The 24,838-nt window shown below is 33.9% G+C and overlaps 2 protein-coding genes across 3 annotated transcripts in view; both read right to left on the bottom strand.

Moving 5' to 3' along the window:
- LOC126970624 (dynamin-1-like protein) overlaps positions 1-24,838 on the bottom strand; it is a 587,387-nt gene that overhangs the window by 108,866 nt on the left and 453,683 nt on the right. The window lies entirely within an intron of this gene.
- Positions 1-24,838, bottom strand: part of LOC126970618 (eye-specific diacylglycerol kinase) — a 315,315-nt gene that overhangs the window by 289,468 nt on the left and 1,009 nt on the right. The gene's annotated exons all lie outside the window — the stretch shown is intronic.

The following is a 24,838-nucleotide window of genomic DNA, read 5'->3' as shown; positions in this document are numbered from 1 at the left end:
TCCCCCCTATTCCCCTCGAAAAGTTAAAGGTAACTTTCTGTTCGCAGTGGCAGTGTTACAAAATACACAAATATAACAAATTTTATGTACTATGAATACACATATGATTTGAAAGAAATTAAATATATTTTGGCTTTCGATCTTTATTCTCTTAAGCATCAAATTATTTTTTTTAAGTTTGGGACGAATTAGAAGTAAAAACCTGATTTTTTTTTTTCAAAAAAACGCTCTACTCGTTGAAATTTTTTTTTGTGTTTCTTTTAAGTTACTTTTCTGGCGTTCAGTATTATTTCATTACTATATAGGGATGTAATCTATTGAATAAAAATATAAAATATATTTGCATATATTCCCTATTATAATAAATTAGACTTACCACTTCAATACCGTTGAGTGGTGAACCGGAGACGACGGTCACCCGGCGGCAGCCGCCTGGTGACCGTCCAACATTATTATATGACACAGATAGAAGCAACGTGGTCCCAGTTAAAATTACAAAATAATATTAAACAGTTCACGCAAGTAAAAGTTACAAAACGCGGGATACTATTTCGTTCGTCTGTGAGTTTTCGCGGGACGCGGACTACAGTTCTCGGAGCGAGCGAGCTTCCACGAGGTTGGAACCGACTACCGCTAGCTTTGGGCGGGCGGGAATACCTCTCCCCCCTACCCCGTGAACCTCGCCCCGCAACTGCCTCAAAAATTCTTTGCATTCTATCACACTTCGCGTGTAGTCCGAAGTGTTTAGCAACGCTTGAGCGACGCCGTCGATGCCTAATCACTGTCGGCAAGTTTCCAAACTTTTGAGGCCTTACAAATAAAGTTATAACTTAGAACTAACCAAGAATATGCAAAATGTTCTGCAGTTTTCCGAACGTCTACTAGCCTTGCAAATAAACGCGGGAAACGTTATATGTCGGAATAAACCAATCATAAGCAAAGTGTCTATTTGTAAACAATTTGCATATTCTGGGATTATTCTAAGCTGTAACTTAATGTCAAATTTATTTGTAAGGCCGTTGAAGTCAATAATATATAAACGTCAGAATTATAATATTTTCATCAAAACGTTTTAATTATTGTGTTCCTTTTGATTAATATAATAACTGCAATATAGCTAATTAATGTTGACATCATCGTGGATCCCTTCTGGGAATATGCTATCCAATATCATATTGAGTCATTGCGATGTACTCGTATATATTATGTCGTGATAAATGCTCTATCAAAATTTTTGTATCTATTTTCACCGTTTATTTGTGTAAAATAATTATTCAGGTATACATTTTTTATCATGATTTTTTTATTGATATCTAAAAATAAAACAACTACTTTACAAAGTTATGAACTTTATTTTATTAACAACGATTTATAAAAAATATATAATAATAATATACAAAGAAATAGCTATTTATATAAACAATAATAATTAAGCCTAATAATGTTTTAATCAATTATTAGGGGTACCCAACCGGGAAAAAACGTCCGTAACGTAAGATTATTGTTATTTATGTATAGTCTTTGTATGTTGGCTATACAGTGTCTAATATATAGTCTACGTGATGACTGTTATTATTATTATTATATCATTCGGTAATTACACCATCTGGTGGTCAAATGTGGAACCGTCCAAAATTCGTAGTTTTTTTGAGTATTCTTAAAATCTACCGCTCCAAATCGGTCGAAATTATATTCAAAATCTAAGTTTGGTACCCTTTCGATTGGCGCCAACCGCTATGAAATCGCTCGAGCCGTTCAAAAATTAATCTGATTAAAACTCGATTTTCGAAAAACAAGGTACAACCACTAACTTCCCCAATTTTCGAAAATTTTCAATTTTCTTTGCGGTAAATTACAAAGGTAACTAACTAATCAAACTTCTAGTTATTACTTAATTGATTATCTGAAACAAAAATATTTCAAAAAATATAAATAGTATGAATGAGATGCAAACTCATTGAAAACAAAAGATTATTGATTATATTTAGAAGAATAATTAAAATATCTTTTGTTCTTTAGAAACGGAAGTCTTTTGTTTTCAGTTTGCAAGAGCGTATTGTCGAAAATGAATAAATTTGAATTGCGTGCGGTTATTTAAGATTAAAGCTAGTTAAAGTTAATCAAGATTTTCAGAACAGTTAAGAGCAAACCTCAACCCTTTTGTATTCTCCGTCGGTGCGCCGAATTTAAACGTGGAAGAACAACCATCAAAGATGACCCTCGCTCTGATCGCCTAATGATGGTAGTAGATAAAAAGAAATATTAATTGGAGTTGAAAAAAATGTTTTGGCTGATTGTGGTGTCACGGTCTTTACAGTTGAAGAAACAAGAGCAAACGTTTTTAATTTAAATTACATAGCTCAAATTATAGTCATGGCTAAAGTGGCTTCATCATTGTGAGCCAAAACCTAAGAGAGACCAATCTTTTCAATGAAAAAAAGGGTCGAAACGAGCGGGACGTTCAGCTGATGATAATTGATATGCCATGCCCATTACAATGCAGTGCCGCTCAGGATTCTAGAAAAAAACCCTAAAATTCTGAGCGGAACTACAATTCTGCTCATCACCTTGAGACATAAGATGATAAATCTCATTTGCAAAGTAATTTCACTAGGTACGGTGCCCTTCAGACCGAAACACAATAATGCTTACACATGACTGCTTCATGGCAGAAATAGGCGCCGTTGTAGTACCCATAATCTAGCCGGCATCCTGTGCAAAGAAGCCTCCAACTGGTACCATAATTTCCAGCCTCTAAGAAATTTAATACTGAATGGATTCCAAGAGGAGAAACAAGAGGAAAAAGTGGACAGACATATTTATTTAAAGACTACGATCGCACTAGGTGACTAAAGCCAGGGATAGAAAGGGTTGGAAACAAATGGGGAGGCCTACGCCAAGGAGGCGAATACTACTTAATGATAGAAATTATTTCCTTCTAATAATTTGACGTTAATTCTATATATAATTAGATGTCATTTTTACTGCACTTATAAATTTTTCTTATTAATTTTACTTAGGTTTCATTCATACATGTTTTTTTATTTAATGTATACATTGGAAAACTTGTACTAATGCTACAAGGCGACTTCTTCGAAAAAAAATTAGCTTTCATAAATCTTGCAGGCATCATAGTTTTTCTCCGTTTTTATTCAATGCCCTACTTACATTCCCCCTTATTCATAATGGTCCGCTAACTTAAAACAGCCGCTAAGGACTGTTTTTTCTCATTCTGACTTAGGTCAATAGAAGAAGACATAGTGAGTATTAGCAATGCTTTAAGTTACCAGACTATTATGAATGAGGGGGATTAGGTTTACAATATAAGTATTGAATGACGTCATTTTTACACGCTTCACCTATGTGTATGACTGTTTGTAACCGACTCATTTAGGCGTGATTTTGACCCACTGTAAAGGGCCAGATTTCGTTCAAACTATGAACTTTGAACCGATGACAACACATTAATTTGATAAAATCATTAAATTTTTCAATTTGCAAAATAAGGGTTTGTTAATTTATACAATTTTCATCTATCGTCTATAGGGCAGGAATTGATGTTCATTTAAAATTTCAACCATTATTTTTCACCGATTTATCTAATTTTAGGAAATATTCGAATGCCTAAAAGAATTTTTAGTTCAATAACGTAAATAGTAGTAAAAAAAAACTAAAAAAAAAAACGCTTTTATAAATAGTGTGTGTTTCGGTCAGAAGCGCCGTACCTAGTGAAATTACTGGGCAAATGAGACTTTACATCTTATGTGTCAAGGTGACGAGCGCAATTGTGGTGCTGCTCAGAATTTTGGGGTTTTTCAAGAATCCTGAGCAGCACTACATTGTACTGGGTGGGGCGGATCAACTACCATCAGCTGAGCGTCCTGCTCGACTCGTCCCTAATTTTCATAAAAAAATAAATAAACCAAACTAAAAAGTAGGAAATATTTTTTATTTCAGTTTTCTATAAAAAGCGTGTTTTTTAGTTTTTTTAACTACTATTAATTATGTTAAAGACAAGATCACCAACTTCAAAATGTAAAATAGTATATTATATTAAAATTTTTAATAGGATAATAAAAGTAGAAAAAATATTTTATCCGAACAATAAAACTCATTACTTCCTCGTTTACATAATGTCTACACGATTCTATTCAGACGAGTAATTTAAATAAAATTAACATAACTCACAATTTTTTTGAGGCTTACAAAATATTGAGTTGATTTCTTCAGCTGAAGAAATAAAAGTTCTCATATACACAACAGACAGTGAGTTTTTAATTTGTGAATATAAATAACTGAAGCATCTTAATTATTTTTGTAATTAAGTCCGATAGTATTGTCTTTGACTAACGCGAATGTTACACACTTACTCGTGTAAGACATTGACTATTTGACGTTTGAGTGTGTTTGTTGCATCATTTTACATATTATTATATTGTAATTGAAATGATTTGTAAATCTTGATATAAAAGAGTGGCAATGAGTTTCTTGCTACTTCTTCTCATTAGCTCAACCCTTTACGAAGTAGCGGTAGATTCTATAAGAAAATTATTTAATTTTTTTGACATTCATAAGTGTCATTTTCGTGACCTAATAAACTGATTTTGATTTAATTTGATTTGATTTGTAGTTGTAACTGTTTTTACATTAGATTTTTTGTGTGAAAGTTACATGTAAGCAGTAATTAATGCAATAAATGGCGCTTAACTTCATAATGACAACTATCACTAATACTATCATTGATTCATTTCATCTGCAGTCCCCCTGAAAACAAGATCTGTAAAGGTGTCGAAACGTCGGATTAAATAAATAAAAATGTAACTTTTACGTAAAAATCTAATGTAAAAACAGTTAAAATTCGCGTACTTTCATTCCGATACCTCCCACTTCTTGAAAACCAACCAACAACAGATTTTCTTAAAGCTCAATCTCTGTCTTATGAGCTTTACTTATTTTTCTAGGAAGTCTTCCTCTTCTACTTTTCCGGTTCTATTATTTCAGCTTCCTATAGTTTTTCTAATAAAGCCCACTCCTTGTCTCTATGGATTTTTCTCGGAGGCTTTGATGTTAAATTTTTGACAGTCTGGACAGAAAATGCTTCTTAGCCTATTCACATGCGTATTCACACTTGCAGATTTCGACATTAATTAGATGTAAGCCACCCAGTCTTTTCGAGGTCCCAATAGATATCGGATCATCATAATAAACTAACAACCCAGTTTTAAATCTAATATATAAAATTCTCGTGTCAGGGTATACGTAATTGAACTCCTCCGAAACGGCTCGACCGATTTTCATGAATCTTAGCGTGCATATCTGACACTGACATACCTTTACATTCTTTTTTCATTTCTGTGATGTTAGAGCTTCAATTCTGTAAGTCAGTTTTGATGACAGAGTTAAGATTGTTGTTAATTTCTGATATTTCTTTTTGTATTTCCTGCTTGAAGACTTTGAAATTATTCATTAATTCCACACTGAACTGCTTGAAAATTACTGTGAAGTCATCCCCGTGTTTTCGCTTTCTCATTAAACTGCACACAGGATCATCAGTTTTCACTTTCGACAGATCTAAATCTGAGTTATAATGATGAGGCGGTGATCGCATCGTCGACATGTTGATTCTGTGTATTTTCCGTTGTTCTGTGATCACAGTGCCAAGAGATACTGGGCGAGCGTGAGATTCAAATTGCAAACTATATTACACAATTTTGTGACTTATTGTAACAGCTTAAAGCAGAAATTTAATTGACCTTCACTTTAAAATATTGAATAAAAATTGTTAAGAAACCGAAACGAGACGTCCGTAGCGTACGAGCGCACCGCGTGTGTGATAATCGGACAACATCTATTTTTCATCCCCCAAAATTTTAAGGGTAGACCAACCGCATTTTTTTTTAATTTTTTTGACATTTTTTTTTATTTCTTTAATTATGATAAGCATTAAAAAATACATACAACCACAAATTTTCAATCATCTACGATTAATACTTACTTTTGTATCGCAATTTTAATATTATTCTATTCCATCCACAGACACGCAATAGAGTTGCAATACGGCAATGGAATATAATGATAATTGTAGTACGATACATTTTATGTACAATATAGTTGGTAAGTCTGAGAATCGGTCGTCATCTATTTTTTATACCCCAATAATTTTAATTATTGATTTTTTTTTACTACCTTAATTGGCAATACAACGTTTGCCGGGTCTGCTAGTATAAGAATAAAATTAAAACATTTTCATACAAAAATGTATTCGCAAAGCTTAAACATTTTTGCTTGTTACCACAATTTATTACATTTGAAGCTTAGCGAGGCTTTCCGTACATTTTTATTCCTGCATTTACAGTGAATCCAGAATCGAGTTCCCAAAAGAGCAACCATTCTTCATACACCAAAGTGCACTTATAATCTCCCTGGGAACCTCGCTCTGAATATAACGGATAATCAAATCTAAACGTAATATTGTGAAATGTTTATAATAAAAGATGTATTGAGCTGCTTTTCCTGAGGGATTTTTCATAGCCAGGGCGGGTTGGATATTTTAGTTGCATCAATACTAAATTACCTTTAATACTATAATAAAAATAAACAAATAAGCCATTTATTTCTTGCGTTTCGAAAGTTTTTTAAATATTCTAAGTAGATTTAGTTGGCAAAAACCCCGGATTGGCTAAAGGCTTCCTCCATATATTATACTATAATACTAATATTAAATTTAATTACGATTGTAAACGAATAACTGCTCACAAACTTCCGCAAAGTACGAAATACACGTTTCGGCCTTAAATATCTCCAGTCCAAATCCAAATTATATAGAATTGTGTTACTAATCTTGAGAGGAATACTAATTATTATTATGATGTAAATAATGCACTTCGGCTAGTACTTCCTTGGTTCATCATCATCATCAACCGGAAGACGTCCACTGCTGGAGAAAGGGCTCCCGCAAAAATCTCCATGACGATCGGTCCTGCCCTGCCCTCATCCAACGTATTCCAGCGATCTTGACCAGATCGTTGGTCCATTTTGTGGGGGGCTTACCAACACTGCGTCTTCCGGTACGTGGTCATCATTCAAGGACTTTTGTGCCCAACCGGCCATCTGTGCGTCGAACTATGTGCCCTGTCCACTGTCCCTTCAGATTCATTGGTTAACTGTCTATAACTTCCTCCGATTTACAAAGATAACTAAGGTGTAAGGCAAGTGGCCTTTGAATAAGTTTAAATTTTTGATGAAAATTACAGAGTCACCTCTATGTGATTCATATGGAATAATTAAAGATGTTGAACACTTACTTATTAAATGAATGTGACCGATTTCTGTTTAGTAGAGACGAAATTGTAGGACTTATGGGTTTGAACAGTTTGATACGGGCATGTTTGTAAATATACTTGCCCGTCCCGCATGTAAGGATGCCATAATTCTTAGTTGTTGAAAACTGTATAACTTGCTTTTCTGTTGTTAGTTTTTTAGTTAGTTAAGTTAAGGGTTTCGTTTTTCTTTTGTTTGAGTATTAATGTAGTAAGATTATAATGGGGCTGACATGTTCCAGTGGAAAAGCAGAAAAGAAGAAAGAAAAAGGAAAAGGAAAATCATCTGTGCAAACGAGCCCTTTGCACAGATGATTTTTTTAAATATTTTTATGTTCTAACCGTTGTAGGGATTAAATTTATGCATATGCGTAAATTAATCTTTATTTAATAAAAACAGTGCCATTAACAGCATCAATACCAGAAATAAAAGAAAAGTTGCAGTTCCAGATGTCGTCTCCATAAAGTTTATTCCTCAGTCATCTTCTTAGTCTACGATTAAGGATTGGTCTCCGCTGCGCTCCAACTAGATACCGTACTACCTAAGAACAATAGCACAGTAGCTTTTAAATTACGGCAACTATTAGATGCTTGGGTGCGTGGTATCTTTCAAATTTTGTAATATACACTTCGTGTTATTTTACATTGAAATTAATAAAATACAAAATACTTACTGATGATATGTGATCCTAGTGTCTTTCTCATTTCTTGTATTATTTTTACAGAGTTTTACTACGCAACCCGGCATTTTAGCTTCCATTAATAACAACATTTAACAGAACATGTGGAACGTTAACGTCACACATTTTTCGAGACTGACGAGTTGCCGCACTTTCAAACGCCTGCGGTATCTAGTTGGAGCACAGCTAAAAAGCAATCCTTAATCTAAGGATATCATTTAACTAACTAAATTTCATCTCAATCTATTAACAGTTACTAGTTATAAACAAAGAATCATTATTGTCGATCTCAAGATCTCAATAATCTCTCAAACTCAAACGAAATCCAGGTGACTTTTGAATTATCTTAATTATTTAACAGGGAACTTCTCCCCAAGTAACGATGGCAAAGCTTAATTAAATTTTAGGAAAAGATCCGAAGAAAAGAGAATTAATATTTAATAGAACTTTATAAATCACTGTTATCGTTTGGGCTTTTCAATTTTTTTGATTGAGACGACGATCTTAAGAAATTTATCTACATTATATAAGTTTCGTCTGTATGTATCTATGTATGTTACGAAATGTCACCCACTCGTCGATGCGGTACTCTCACCTTCGAACTATCGTGTTCCGAGCAAGCGCTCTTCCACTGAGCCAACCGTTCGGATGAAGTCAGGTTCATTAATCTTTATATGTCTTTGTTCAACTCTGAAGCCAGGCATCTCATATCATGCTCTCCTCTCTACCATGAGCAATATCATATAATTCACAATTCCTACCTCGATTTTTTGATTGTAAAGAATCAAAAATTCTTTTTCTTTTTTTAGTGGTACAATTGAACTATGGATTTTTTTATGGAGCCTACGGGTCACCTGGTGTTAAGTGATCACCGCCGGCCGCCCACATTCTCTTGCAACACCAGAGGAATCTCGGGGCGTCGCCGACCTTTAAGGAAGGTGTACGCGCTATTTTTGAAGGTACCCACGTCGTATCGTCCCGAATACACCGCACAATGAAGTTCATTCCACAGCTATGTAGTTTGTGGAAGAAAGCTCCTTGAAACCACACTATGGAAGACTGCCACACATCCAGACTGTAGGGAATTTTGTAATATATAACAAGTCTTGCCACAAATACAGTTACAACTTAAAAATTTCTCATTTTCTTAATCAGATTTAGAACGCGTTCAAATAATTACACAAACTATAACCACAAATTTAAATCTCAAAGATATTTTTACACCAGTTATTGTCGACGCGTTTTAAAGCAAATCCAAATGAATCTAGTCCATCGTTTCTCTAGAGTAGAACTGCACACATACTGCAAGTTTATCCTCACTTCACGATATCACTTAACGAACCCAACGTCTGCCCTAGTAAATTACAAAACAGGTCAACTTCAAGAGGCACCTAACATCACATATAAGAACTCTGCTCTTCAAATCTCGGAGATTCTCTTTATAATATTAAGCAAGCTTATCAATTAGTTATTCATAAAGAAAATAATTTATACGTTGACTAAGACAATACAAAATTGTAATAATAGGTCGGGAAAATTTTTTTCGCAAATAGTATGTATAAAAAAAATGCAACTCAAAAAGGTTGTGCCATATGGGTCAAAGGTGAATCTAAGCTACATAAATTTCTGCCACGTGGCTTACCTTTAAATATTTTTGGAGTGAAACTTCTTTAGAAATGCTGTGATTTGAAACTCGATGAAACGAAAAAGCGAGACGATAGAGACACGTAAATGGTAAATGTATAAGATTCAGCCGGCAAGAGAATGAGACAGAGACATAAATTCATAATATTTAATATGATAATGAGATTAGCATTATTAGCATTACACCGTGTTTTGGTACCAGGCGATCATAGTTGAAGAAGAGATTGTCTTATGTATGACGCGAGTATACGTAATATATTCTGACAAGCGCAAGATGTATTACTACATAGATATCAGGAGAATATAAATATGGTAGTGGTAACAGTAATGCGTAATGCTTTAATAGCGGCTTAAATCATGTATCATCATCCTAGCAACATGTACCAGGACTTCATATGCAGTTTAGAGGTTCATGCACAATGCAAATTCCATTTGATAGTGACTTTAACTAAAGCTTTAGTAGTGCTAACTCAACATAATAAACAAGGTTTTATTCATAATACTCCCCCTCCCGCGCGGCCCCACCCTCGCTGTCACGCGACGAGAGGGAACGCTACGTGACAACGTAGCGCATGCCACACAAGCACATCTCTATACAACTATGTGTATAGTTACAAGCGTACCTTGGCAGTCACCCGACTCCAAAAATAACAATAATTGTGACTAGAATTAGGTTTATTAGATTGTATAAAGTACGCAATTATTTTGTTACTTTTTAGACTTTTATGGATTTCTCATGGATGCCATTGTCACATCTGGACCAAACTGCAATGGGACCACACGGGAAGCACTAGCTTTCAAAAAACTGGTTATGATAATTCTTTAAAAAAGAATTATCGAAATCGGTTCAACCAATCGAAAGTTCTGAGGTTACAAACATAAAAAAAAAACCTACCAAATTGAACCTCCCCGTTTTTTGATGTCGCTAAAAATACCCTATAATTTTATTCCTTTGATATTTTTTGCGTTAACTTTTTTCACAGCTTCAAGTGACTCGAGTGTATCGGTTAAATTTCAACTCGGTAGCTAAACGCGTTCGATAAAGTGTCTTGACAGACAGACGCACGGATAACAAAGTGATCCTATAAAAATTCAGTTTTTTATTTTTGAGGTGCAGAATCCTAAAAATTAAGTGGTAATCACTGAGGAATTATTGTATATTTCGGGGTCCACAAACTCCCTAACTGATTGATAGAATACCTGTCATGTCAAGTAAAACCTTTTTTAATCAAATCTTAACTTACCTTTTTGTTGACGAGGAGATAACCTAACCTGTCACACAGGTAGCTAGCCCCCGGAAGGGATTGATTTAACTTAACTTGACGTTTACACCCTTTGCTTCCCTGCAGTAAAAACTTTTTCTTTGACCCGCCACTCAACGGCACATACATCATTAGAGTGACTCAGACAATGGAAAACTGGAAAAGTGTTCACGTATTTGGCTTGAAAATCAAGAGTTTCGTAACGGAATTGGCTGTACTGATTCATAGTATATAATTTACACCTAAAAGCAAAGAAAGGTACTGTGTTGAAAAATATTAAAATGCTTATTTTTTTCCAATTTTGAATCTTTGCATTTAAACAAAGGCTAACTTTGATATTATAATATGACGGTCACGATATCCCTATTAAATCCGCACCGAGAGAGAAGAAGCCGCGCAAGAAACTCTCATTCAGCATTCTTTTTTGCGCTCAATTTAATAAAATATACAATACTAGCTGACCCTACAGACGTTGTTCTGTTCATAATAAAAAAAAAAAATCTTGTGGGTTATCGTAAGGAGTCGTCCTACCAAATTTCAAGTCTCTACGCCTTATGGTTCCAGAGATATCGTGATGAGTGACTGTATACGAGGAAATCTTATATATATATAAAGATTGTATTGTCATTGTTATTGCTATAAAATAATCATAATCTAGTCCCAGGCTATCCGATCACTTAGATATTCAGCTGTGGAGTAATAAGACTGACGACAGAGCCATTTTTTAAATAAAACACTTAAATTTATTTATAGATAATCCCTAAACAGTGGCTGAGATTTTATTAAGGGCTGCGTTTTTTTATTATTAACTGATGTAGAGGAAACAGGTCAGCTGATGGTACCCACACTCTTTTGCTGCCAGAGTTAGATGTACGCGCCATTTTGATGGTACCCATGTCATATCAACTTGGAAACACCGTGCAACAATATTTTACAGTTTAGTTGCACGTTGAAAGAAGTTTTAGTTGAAATATTTTTTGTTTTTCCACCGAGATAATATTAGATGCCACAATGGCACAAGGCTTTAAAACTCGTTATTTCTTCCTAGTTATTTAATACAAGTTAAGTTTTAACTTAATAGTAATTAATATTCATTCAATGAAGGCAGGCATACCACACATATAAATTGAAATTGAAAAAATAGAAAGGAATGGAGGAGGCCTTTACCCTACCGGGATGCATTTGAAAATTATGAAGAAAACTAACATAGTGCATGCATTATTAACATAAAAGTTAATAATAAAATAATCATGTTTGTCGACTAACCGTACTAACATACTTACACTAAAATGTAGAAAATCAAATGGAAAATTATTAATAAAGGCTTTCTTATATTATATTATATTATAAACATATAAATAAAAAAACAGATACGCACTTACAGTTTGACAGCAAATCCAGCCATAATTTGTTTGGTATATTAGTTGCTACCGCTAATAGACCAGTGCCGAAGCCTTTGAAAATGATAAAAAGTGAAACAAAATAATAGTAGGATGAAACCCATTGGAAAAGGACGAGAATATAACAAAAATTAAGAGAAAAATAAATTACGGGCGATCTGAGGTCGGGAAGTGGAAAAGGGGGGGTGTTTTAGGGTAAAAAACGGTTTATCTCGATTTCCGGCAAAACTACAAGTCCTATGGCAAAAAGTTAATTGGCTAAGTTGTAGGTAATAAAGAGATCTACAACTTTTGTAATTACACTTTTTTCACATAACCTCAAAATTTAGGTGAAAAATTCAAAAACCAAGTTTTTGGTTTTTTATTTATCTTTTTCAAAAAAAAAATTTTTTTCTATGATATTTGGTGAAAACTTACTTTATTATGTCCCAAATAGACTGTAATTTATTTGATTTAAAATAATTATTTTTTCGCCTTATTTTAACTTAATATCAAAAAAGCACCCTAATTTTCAATCGAAAATTCTGACGTCAAAATATCAGCTTTTTTCAAAAAGTTTGGGGGCTTTTTGTTCGTTGAAATATCTACTTTCTGATGGTGTAAAAAAAAAGTATGTATGTGTGTAAATGTTCGGAAAATGTAAGTCCAACAAAAGGCATTTCATAAAGAATGTAAACCTGTTGTTTCGTAGCAGCAAAAATATGGATTACGATTAATAAAATCTATTAATAAATGTTAAAAGGATAATGATTCAGGGTTAATTAACCTTTTTTTTATTTTATTGATTTTCTTATCCATATTTTTGCTGCTACTTAATAACAGGTGTGAATTCTTTATGAAATGCCTTTTGTTGGAATTTTTGTTATATTCTCGTCCTTTACACATGGGTTTCATCCTACTGTAATTTTGTTTGGTTGCAAAAATTATCGACCCTGGTCTATAATCCTTAAGTCGACCTTAAAAACTACTTGCACCCCCCAGTCCTAATATGAGCCTCGTTCTAAGTTCTCCAGAGGCAACTGTCTATACGAAATGCCAATATATTTCAAATATCTTTGAATAATCATAATCATTCTCCGGATTGAAACGATGTTTTCGCTGAGGATAATATTCATGTTTGTACAGGAGTACATACGAGGATTACCTGATGCCAAATTGTCATCGTAGCCGAATAACAAAAGCGTTGATGGCTCCGGTACGTAGATATTCAGAAGATTGTTTTTTATTAGTACAGGAGGTAGAAGTTACTGTACATTTAGTATACGATCGAAACAGTAGTGCCAACACACCTATTTTTACCGTACACTAATATTATGGTGTTCCAGGTTGCAGTGTTGCAAAAAAGAGCACGAAAATACTGACGACTCCATATATAAGAAAGAGAAAAACTGTCGAATTGTTCTATAAGTTAATCAATCGGTTAAAGTACCTAATCAATATGGTAAGAGCTTGATGAATACTAAAATTTGGCTGTGGCACGATATCAACTGTAAAGTAGATGCTGTAGATATACAGGATCTACTTTTCAGTTGATAGCCTGTATTTGCCAACCCCAATATTTGCATATTAGGAAATTGACTTGAGATGTCGCTCTTTCAAATCTAAACAATTTATTAATTTTAAAGAAACAAGCCTCACCTCTGGGATTAAATACACAAATAAAATTTGAAAACATAATTTATGAACCTGTAGATGGAGCCACAGCCTGAGAGTTGAACAAGACATAGATTTATCAACGATACGTCACGCAAACGGTAGCGGGTTCGAGTCCCGCAAAAAGTCGTTCAAAAATTTTGTTTTCAAATTTTATTTGTGTAATTAATCCCCGAAGGGAGGGTTATCACTTTAAAAATTACAAATTGTTTACATAATATATATTTGACGGAAACTGTTCGTTCAGCCACTTTTATAAGAAACATTTTGAAATGTAAAAGCGATAGTTTGCCCGACGTTGTAATCTGATTGACCGGGAGCCTTAATTGCAATTTGTGTTTGATCAATCTAATGATATCTAACTTAACTAACGTTATTGAGATTTTAAATTAAAACTAACATTTACGTTTACACTCTTATTACGGATTATTTTATGATTTCATCAGTTATTTTCTTCTTTAGTTTTGTTCCATTATTTTTCATACGTTGTATAAATATAATATAAAATACTGAAGCTGTAAACGTTGTTTTAAAAGAATAGCAATGTGTTTTTTGCCATATCTCATCAAATCTCAACTTTTCGTAGTGCTGATAAATGGTAAAATACGTATTTTCTCAATATGAGCCATTTTTTGATTGGAGTGAATATTTTCACTTTGACTAACGCAATTAAATAAAACATTATTCACATGATTAAAACGCGTGTAGTGTAACTAAGTTTTTAAATTAGTTTTTGCGTAAAAGTTACATCTTATTATTATTTTAGCTAACCCGACGTTTCGTCGCCCGAAAACCCTTTCTGTCTCCAGCAAATACCACCTCCGAAACAACAAATGACAAATACTACCTCGACTTTGACAACCACAGGTACCCTGAAAACGTGCTCTGAAATAGTGACGAAACGTCGCTCGGGCCAGCTAAAGTAATAATGAAAATGTAACTTTTACCCAAAACCTAATGTTGAAACACAGTTACAATTACACGCGTTTTAATCATTTAAAAAGTGTTTTACTTAATTGCGTTAAACAAAGAAAAAAATATTCACTCAAATCAAAAAATGGCTCATATTTGATAAATTCGTATTTTTACATTTATCAGCGCTACGAAAACATGAGATTTGATGAGATGTGGCATGGAACACATTTCCATTATTTTAAACCAACATTAACAGCTTCAGTAGTTTACATTATATTAATTATACATTTACTTATGAAAAGTAATGGAACAAAACTAAAATAAAGAGAAAATAATTAATGAAATCATAAAATTAATCGTCTAACCTTATGTTAAAACACGGTTACAATTGCACGCGTTTTAATCCTTTAAAAAGTATTTTATTTGAATATTTTTTGTCATGCCACCACTTGTCATATAAAGTATAATCTAAATCAGCCATTATGCCTAGGTTTGGCTCATTCCGAATTTCAACATGTTCATTCGGATTTTCTGCTGGCGACAGGCGCATGAAAATCCAAGTGCTAGATGAAATTTTATGTGCAACGTAAATATGAATAGATCGTGAAATAAGTCGACATTTCATTTATTGTTTGAATGATAAACTGGGTCATATGGTGATATAGAAATAGAAATATATTTATTAACCATAGGGAGTGACAATAACGAAAGATATTGCAACGCTACATCTGTTTTCAAAGAGGATGTACATACTACGTAATAAGAGGCGGTACTGCCTAAGTAAAAATTAACATTCAGTTTAGTATGAAACGTGCAATGGTTTGACATAAGTTTGAAATAGTAGTAATTACAGTATTGCGATTGGCGACAAAGTATAATCCGGCTGAGTATGAAAACGAACAGTTGTTTAAAACGTAGTGGATTTCGGCTATCTTCGTTTTTACAAGATTATAACCGTCATCTGTCAATCTATCGATGAATGCACCGTGCACGTTTCATGTAATCGAGTGAATCGCTTTTTTCTTAGAAAGTTTCGCTAGGCTGTCTGTTTGTAAAGGTGATTTGACATGGGGAAAAGAATTGATTCAGAAATCACAGACTGATTATTCATAGTAAGTTTTTTATTGACAGCTTAATGCTCAAAATACCTTATCTTAAGCACTTCCAAATGATAGTGCGATTTTAAGACTAAGAATGAATTTTACAGATAGACTTGGAAATGTTATAATTATTACAAAAGTAATGACTTCTGTTATAATTTATTTATTATTATTATTCATATGGTAATTAAATGAAGTCCACACATAAACATTACCTAATAATTAACCTAGTAGGACTACTTACCCTCATAAAATTATGTAACGAGGGATATTGGCCCATCACCAAATTACTTCGATAGTACTACTTTCATCCCCTGTGGACTTGGTTGGCTATAGTCGCTTAACTATTTTGTCACCATTTCTTTTGAGGTTATAAGAATGGCTTTAAACTATGAATAATTCCCTGATTAACACATCATTTATCTATCATCAGTTAAATGTTTTTAAACGAAAAAAATCAAATCAATGAGATACGAGTTAACAAATAAATAAAGGGCGAAACAAGAACCTCTTTTTGAAGTCGGTTGAAAAGATAGGTAATCCCTATGTTTTCAGAGTGAAAATATTGATATTTGCTTGGTTTTAAGTCTAGCGGCACTCCGAGCAATAATTGAAATACAATGTCTGGTTTATTTATCAGTCAAAATATAATGTTTTGCTGCATATTGTAGTGAAAATTATAATAGGTTGAGTCTATTAATACGGATACTGTACGAACAATTTATAATTATACCTTCCGATATCGGCAAGTGCCGCAATGCACTAGATTTTTCAGATCCACCAAATCGGAAGTGCCGTATGGCACACTACGCCCTGACTAAGTTCTGTCACTCATTTGGTTTATAAAACGGTTTATTATGCATGGTCTTATAGCTTCTTTCAATGGATTTCTTATACATTCACTCAAATCATCATAATTATAAGCAATATATTAATACACGTAAACTCATACGCTTGGACAGGCTGCTGCGCACGCGCCATACTCACGTCGATCTATGGCATTCTGCGGCACGGGGGCACTTGCACTTCCTTCAGAAGGTTTGTTTTTGGAACCTAGTTTCTGGCACTAGCCGGCCGCTACCGCGGCACGCTACGCTCAGCTTGTGCATTTTTACTAACGGTTTTAATTTGTTTTTGGGACCATCTAGTGAAATACCGATTAAATTAGATAACAATTAGTTGATTACACTAATGCATAATTAAAAACTAATGACTATAATAATAATTAATAAATACAATCACCAAGAAACAGACCAATCAGCGACGGCCTCACTAACGACCAGTAAAATTGTCAAAATATCATTGTCTTACAATATCACTATAGTGTACCCGTGACATTACAATGTCACTAAAACCAGGCAGGTTAAAATGTAAGAAATGAATTCGATTGACAATCTACCATTTAATTATAATATCACTATTTAAATTATAATATCATGGCTTTGACAATATACCTGCGACATATTATGTCGTAATTAAAAAAAAATGCATGTAATATCTGGACGACCGAGCCTTGCTCGGATTTTTAATAAACTACAAAACTTGAACAGAATAAAACAATAGGACATCTGGATTCGAACCGTGGTCTTCTGCTTTCCGGATCACCCAATGTCCCATCTGATCTATTATAGTCTTGTATATAGTGGCGAAATTTGCCTTTGTATTCTAATGTTATTGTAGCTGTTCCCCATTAAAACACGGATAGCACTAAATTTTTTTTAAATTAAAACCTTTATCTAGATCTAGCTAGATCGATTTCTCGCCCCCGAAACTACCTGTATAAAATCGTTGGAGCCGTTTCCGAGATTCAGAATATATATTATACAAGAATTGCTCGTTTAAAGATATAAGATTTATTCATCCAGTCGATACAAATAGTCACTTCGATTATAATAACCTCACAGCCTTTGTCGATTTCTTTATATTTCTATATCCAAGCATCGCCAAGTTTATATATTACATCTAATACCGCCTTGCTAGTTGGCACTTTCAGTCGCAAAGTAATCCAAATCTATTCACACTGAGATGTAATATAGTTCAAAAATAAAGGACCATCATTAGATACCATCATTACGGATTAATTAAGAAATAAGACTATTACAACAATATTATAATACTAGTGACGACTTGTCTCCTACGAGTTTATTCATCCCTGATCCCGGAAATGTTTGAACCTGAATAGCTTTTGACACCGACCCCATAATATAAACCCAAACTTACTAAGTACATTAGTAAGTATTAACTTAGATTAAGGATTGGTCTCCGCTGCGCTCCAACTAGATACCGCAGGGATAGTCGCAAAGTGCGGCAACAAATACTACGCCCAATGTGTCACGTTGACAAACAACTTTGTTAATAATTGAAACTAAAATGCCGGGTTGCGTATTAAAACTTTAAAAATAATACTACAAGAAATGAGAAAGACACTGGGATTATATATCATCAGTAAATATTTTGTTTTTTCATTAATTTCAATGTAAAATAACACGAAGCGCATGTTACAAAGTTTCAAAGATGTCATTGAGTGTCAAGATGCCACGCACGCAAGCATCTAATAGATGCCGTAATAAAAAGCCATTGTTCTTAGGTAGTGCGCTATCTAGTTGGAGCGCAGCGGAGACCAATACTTAATCTAAGTACTTATACTTAATTCCTCGCTTTATTTTTTCGTACTTTTGATAAAAAAAAATGTTAAATTTGAAATTGACAGACATAAAGGACAATAGACATACAATTCTTGCCTTAGTTTATAACAACTCACAACACTTACCTTAAGAAATCATAGACAAAAGAACTCCTTTGAATATCATTCGTTGACGATCTTTCTTCGACTCAGTTCTTTATTAGTCCAGCCATGCATGTTGAAGACGATTGCTTAACTTAACAAACTTACCTGTAAAAATAAAATATATTACATAAATAGATCAAACATTTAATTTATTAATGCACTACAAATTTATAGTACTTAATGTAGACGTCGCTAATGTAGAATGCAAGCGATAGAACTTCTTCGGTTTCGAATTGTTATTCACAAAAAAGTATTAAAATTTACAGATACAATCATCACGAAAACAGAGCGAAAAAAATTCACTAAATTTCCCAAAGAGGATGTCAATACTACGTAATAAATTAATAATTAAAATGAAGTTTAGTGTGAAACGTGCAGTGATTTGACATAAGTTTGATACAGTAGTAATTACAATATCGCGATTGGCGACGAAGTAATATAATCCAGCTAAGTTTCAAAGCGAACAGTTGCTTGAAACGTAGTAGATTTCGGCTATCTTCGTTTTTTACAAGATTATAGGTGTCATCAATGACTGTGCGTTTCATACAATCGAGTGAATCGCTTTTTTCTTAGAGAGTTTCGCTAGGCTGACATGTCCCTGTAATTAATATTTTCGAAAGACAACCCGTCTTGACCTATGACAGCGATTCTAAATAAGTAAAGTAAATTAAAAGCATAAATGAAGGTGAAGCAACTTCAATTACCTACTTATAATTGGACTTGTCTCAGTAGGAATTAGGTATATTTATACAAAAAAAAAACATTTTAGAATTATGTATAATAAGTACTAAAATAAATTTAAACCTTTTAAGTAAGAACATCAAGACAATATTATATCAATGATAATTTGGGACGTACTTGTTTTATAAATCAAACTAAAGTTAAACACTCCAAATAGCTTGAACAGCTTTAGAATAATTGCCTTGAAAAGTATACATTTTTTATAGATTTAAAGACAAAAATTACATAAACATAATCAAAAAGCCCTCAGTCTTAAGAGGAAACATGAGCAGCATTTTTCCAAGTTTTCGACTGTTTTTCCTTAGTTTATAAAACTAGATTTAGTGTTTTTTTTATTCTTTTTACTCCGATTTTACTCGGAACTGCAATTGTCTTTAAGGCACAGATTGTTGCTACAAAAATATTATTTTAAAAGTAAATATTATTATTATAAAAAATAATATTTTAAACATATTCCTTTTGAATTCTTATATCTCATCGTTCGCGCTATATAGCAGTCAGTGAATGTATTCACTTTTTTAATAAAGTCCCAGCCACTGTTCAGGTATTATCTATGTATAAATTTGAATGTTTTATAAAAAAAATGGCTCTGTCGTAAATCCTACTATTCCACAGCTGAATATGTAAGTGATCGGTCGGCCTGGGACTAGATTATGATTATTTTATTGCAATAGCAATGACAGTACAATATTGTATATTTTATAAATAAGAGCGCAAAAAAAAAGAATGCTGGGAGAGTTTGTTACGCTTTAGGAAGTATATTAGAAATGACATAAAATAGAATTCTAAAGGAATCTGTTTTGAGAAAATAAATGTATTTTATATCTACCTTTATGTCTTTCATATGCTATACATCTTCTAAGTATAACATTAAACACAACGTCCAGACATAAAGACTGAGTTTACTAACACTTGTGCAAAAATCACGAATGCAAATCTTGTGCAAATACTTAAAATATTTGCATTTTAATTTAAACACAGAGCATTCTGCATAAATATTACATACTTATGCAATCTAAATGCAAGCTCTTAAGCTAAGCTAAAACTTCAGCTGCGGTAATAACAGATTATAAGTTTTTACAGCTTTTTACATTGCATTTACTTAAGAATACCGTTCTAGCCATAGAGCTAATAAGAAGTATTTTACATGCATACCAATGACCTGTGTTGAGATACTTTTCTGACAACGCTACTGAAATTTAAGCATCTTTTTGTATATTAAAAGCGCAATAGGTATCTGTGTTAATGGTTAGTTATTACCATTATACTTAGTTGTAACACCAGAAGAATCACAGCAGCGCTGATGTCCTCTAAGATGGAGTCGGTAGATGTAGAGATAATGATTTACCAGTGGGAGGCTTTTGCACCGGATGGCGGCTAGATTATGGGTACCACAACGGCGCCTATTTAGTAATGCTTACACATTACTGTTTCGGTCTGATGGGCGCCGTAGCTAGTGAAATTACTGGGCAAATGGGACTTGACATTTTGTCTGCAGGTGACGAGCGCAGTTGTAGTGCCGCTCAGAGTTTTTCTGGTTTCTGTAGAAGTAATGGGCAGAGCGTATCAATTACCATCAGCTGAACATCCTGCTCTTCACGTCCCATATTTCATAAATATAGATGTATGCAAGCACATACATCCAGATGTCAAATCAAAATGGAAACATCAAAAGAAACTACATTCTTCTGTGTTCTACACGAGAGTAAGTTTTTTAAAATTTGCACTTTGGGTGAAAGCTACATCTAGAGATAGAAGAGAGATCTAGAAGTGCAATGGTAGAACATTGCTTTAAAATCTCTCGTGTAAGCCATCCATATACATCCAGAGGAATGTTCTAGATAGTCTCAGAACACTATACCATCGTCGATGCAATATCTCACAATTAATTACAGCTTAAAGTACGAATTTACTAAAGTTTGCGAGAGGCAACGCTATTGTTAATCTTCTGGTATATTAACAAACCATTAGCGAGGTCAATAATGTCGCAGATAGCATCTTAACTCAGGCCTCAACATAGCTAAATAAAAATACAATAATATTTAACAAAACACACTAAGCAATCTAAGTTTCGTGCAATATGCGAACGCGTCTGTGGTTTCGCAATATTCGTACTGATTGGTCGTACAGACATTTGAAGGCAGTAAATTGGTGGTTTTACGGCAGTGGTTAGAATTATTAGTGCCAATCAGCTGTGAGTGCTTACGACGTCTCTGTAACGACGCAGCATCTTATGTAGTAATTTTACAAAAGCCATACACGCTACAACGGTCACACAGAATTTTGGTCGCAACAAGATTACTGTAGACCGTAAATGAGTTGGTCGTGCATGTCATTTCTTGTGTAGACTACGCCAAAGTCGTTGGTCCACGCCAGTCACTGACCTCTACTATATACCACTCGACTGGCGACTGTCAAAGTGCTTTTGTGTCTGTTTGATATTCGCCATTTTGGCGCTGTTGGCCATGTAGCGAGAGTCTGTGGTACTAAAACTATTAAGTGACGACAACCTCAGCAAACATCGATAGATGGTGGAAAATTATTTACACAAAAAAATGTGTACTTTATTACGTTGATTCTTGAAGTCTAATAACAGAGAAAACGAATGAAATTAATTCAAAATGCAAAAATACTTCAGAGTATTGTACGTTCCTTCGCAGCCATTTGTATTTTACGTCAAAATTAGTTCTCTGGACGCTCGCGAGTGACGCTTCAAATAGGCACAAAAAAAATGCTGTCAAATATATGGAACAGCCTGTCCAGTGGTATTTATACAGGTAAGTGACGCCAGTGGTGGCATTGAAAGTCCTTATAATATCTATCTATCAATAAGCGCGATCAAGCACTGAATCAACATTCAATATCAACGTACGCGACTATCTGCGCATTGAGGTCAATGCTTAAAGTTCGATCTTTTCCGTAGTGAGAAAATTAAAAGTGTTTTATTATGACGACATACAACGATTGTTTGTGATGAATGTTAGTAGGAACATCTGTAGTTACAAGTAGCAATGTATATATACAATTCTTATTGCGACGACGACATACATCGATTGTCTGTTATGTGTGTTTGTAAAAGTATTTACATTGACGAATAGCAATGTATGTGTGGCAATGTGGTTGCGATCGTTCGACTCTTAGTCTGTGTGAGCGTGGCAACGTGTATGGCCTTCGGTGATTAAACTCACGTTCCTCGCAAGACGTCACTGGTAAATCGGACCCGGCAGCCGAGTTTTGGATTTATGTCCAATCTAAAATAGAAAATACCAATTGAAACCCAATTTTAGAAACCAACTCCCACATATAATAACAATTAGTTAATTTTGTAAGCCAATTTGAATGAAATTGTAGTAATGCTGTAGGCGTTGCATAAAGTGCTGCACAGAAAATACTACTACTATAAAATGCGATATCGCCTTTTTTGGTAGAAAAGCATGTTGTCGCTAAAATTTAAAATTTATAATACGAATCACAACTAAATATGTTTATGACTGTTATGTTAAGAAATTGAAAGAAAAAGAAAAGAAATTAATACCTAATACTCAAAATCGCTCAAGCCTTTCTTGAGTAATTATAAACAATTATAGTTATATATCGACTTTATCTCGGGAATGCGTTTCAGCGGATCGAGATGAAATTTAAGGGATATACTCAAATCTACAGTCTCTTGAAGCTGTGAATAAAATCAAACTTCTAAACGTAAAAAAAAAAAGATACGGCCGTTTATGCCGCAAAAAACATATTTCAACACTCACATAGTAATACCGCCTTATACTATAAGTACAGGGAAAAATCTTAAACTGTACATCTGTAATTAAAACATTTAAAACAGACTAGAAATTTACTCTAGTAAAGACCCTGTTTTAAATGTTTTCTTATTCTTAGAAGAATGGCGGTCCAATTGTGTGTCACGACGTTTCAAGACCTTTCCAGATCTCCTGCTATTCCCCAATTTTACTTCAGTTACCGCAAAATACTAATCATAAAATGAAGTATCGATTTAAGAATCAGATTACCACATAAAAGAAATATTGGCTACCAAAGTTGATATATATAATGTAGCGTTCATAATATCTATGTTTCCTATGTAAGGGGGGGAGGGAGGTTAAACTATTTACGCAGTGACAGCTGACATCCTATTTATATAACAATGGGTTTCCGCAAACGGCTGATACATTTACCGATAGCGGCTATATCTAATGATATTTAAATGTATCCTTATACAAGTTTTCCTATATTTCTTACTCGTGTACAAATACTGGAATTTAAGGGGTGTAGTACAACTTGTACCAAACTGTTTTCTTAAATCAATAAATGTGGGTACACAGTTACATTAATATACTAATTAAAACATTATTAAAGATAATCAATGTTGGTGCAAATCTTTATCATTTTATAAATTATCTTAATTTATATAAATCCAGTGTCCTGATGTTTGTTTGTGAACTCCTAAACTAATGAACGGATTTAAATTGGGATTACTTCATGGAGTGCAGTTTAGTCCAACTTGAGAGATAGGATAATTTTTAATTCGGTTTGGGACCCATATTATTTTTTATTTCCAATATTTGTTTTGTATGGACATATTTTCTGTAAGGGAATTTTTTGATACACGGTTTGACACTTCTGCTGTGAAACAATTTCATTATAAGAACAAGGAGTGCTGGGTCCCCAGCTGTTTACAATTCAAACGTCCTCCTGAGTCTTCGGTGTTTACAGGGGATGCCGTTGCCTTATTAGAATTAGATTAGTTGCCTATGGGCTTCCCGAGAAGTTGTGCAAATGAGTCACTAGCTATTTGGCTGATCGGAGCATCAAGGTTGTTATCAACGGTGCATACTCCGACTTAAAATCCATAAACGCTGGTGTCCCGCAAGGCTGCATGCTATCCCCTACGTGGTTTCTTCTGCATATCAATGATATGCTACAAATCAGCAATATTCATTGCTATGCAAACGACAGCACAGGGTATGCTTCCTACGCCGGCCGTGCCAACATGTCCCGGGATAGCGTCGACGAGAACCGGAACAAACTTGTGTCTGAAATCGAGACTATGCTTTGCAAAGTCTCGGAATGGGGCGACAAAATTTAGAAGCAATCCTGTTTACCCGCTCCCATAGCCACACGCCATATCACAGAAATTTAATTGAATTAAGAACAAGGAGCATATGTTAAGAAATAATTCTTGATGTTATGAAAAATTATTGACAAAAACATGAAAAACAGTATTTTATTATCTGACCCAGCAAACTTTGCATTGCCATATAAAGTAATAAAAAAATTCAATATTTAAAATTTTTGGGGTTTAATAAATAGATGACGACCGATTCTCAGAT

This window comes from Leptidea sinapis, chromosome 21, assembly GCF_905404315.1.
Source record: "Leptidea sinapis chromosome 21, ilLepSina1.1, whole genome shotgun sequence".
NCBI lineage: Eukaryota > Metazoa > Arthropoda > Insecta > Lepidoptera > Pieridae > Leptidea > Leptidea sinapis.
Note: the sequence above shows the minus strand (reverse complement) of the source record. Positions and strands in the feature narration are given on the sequence as shown.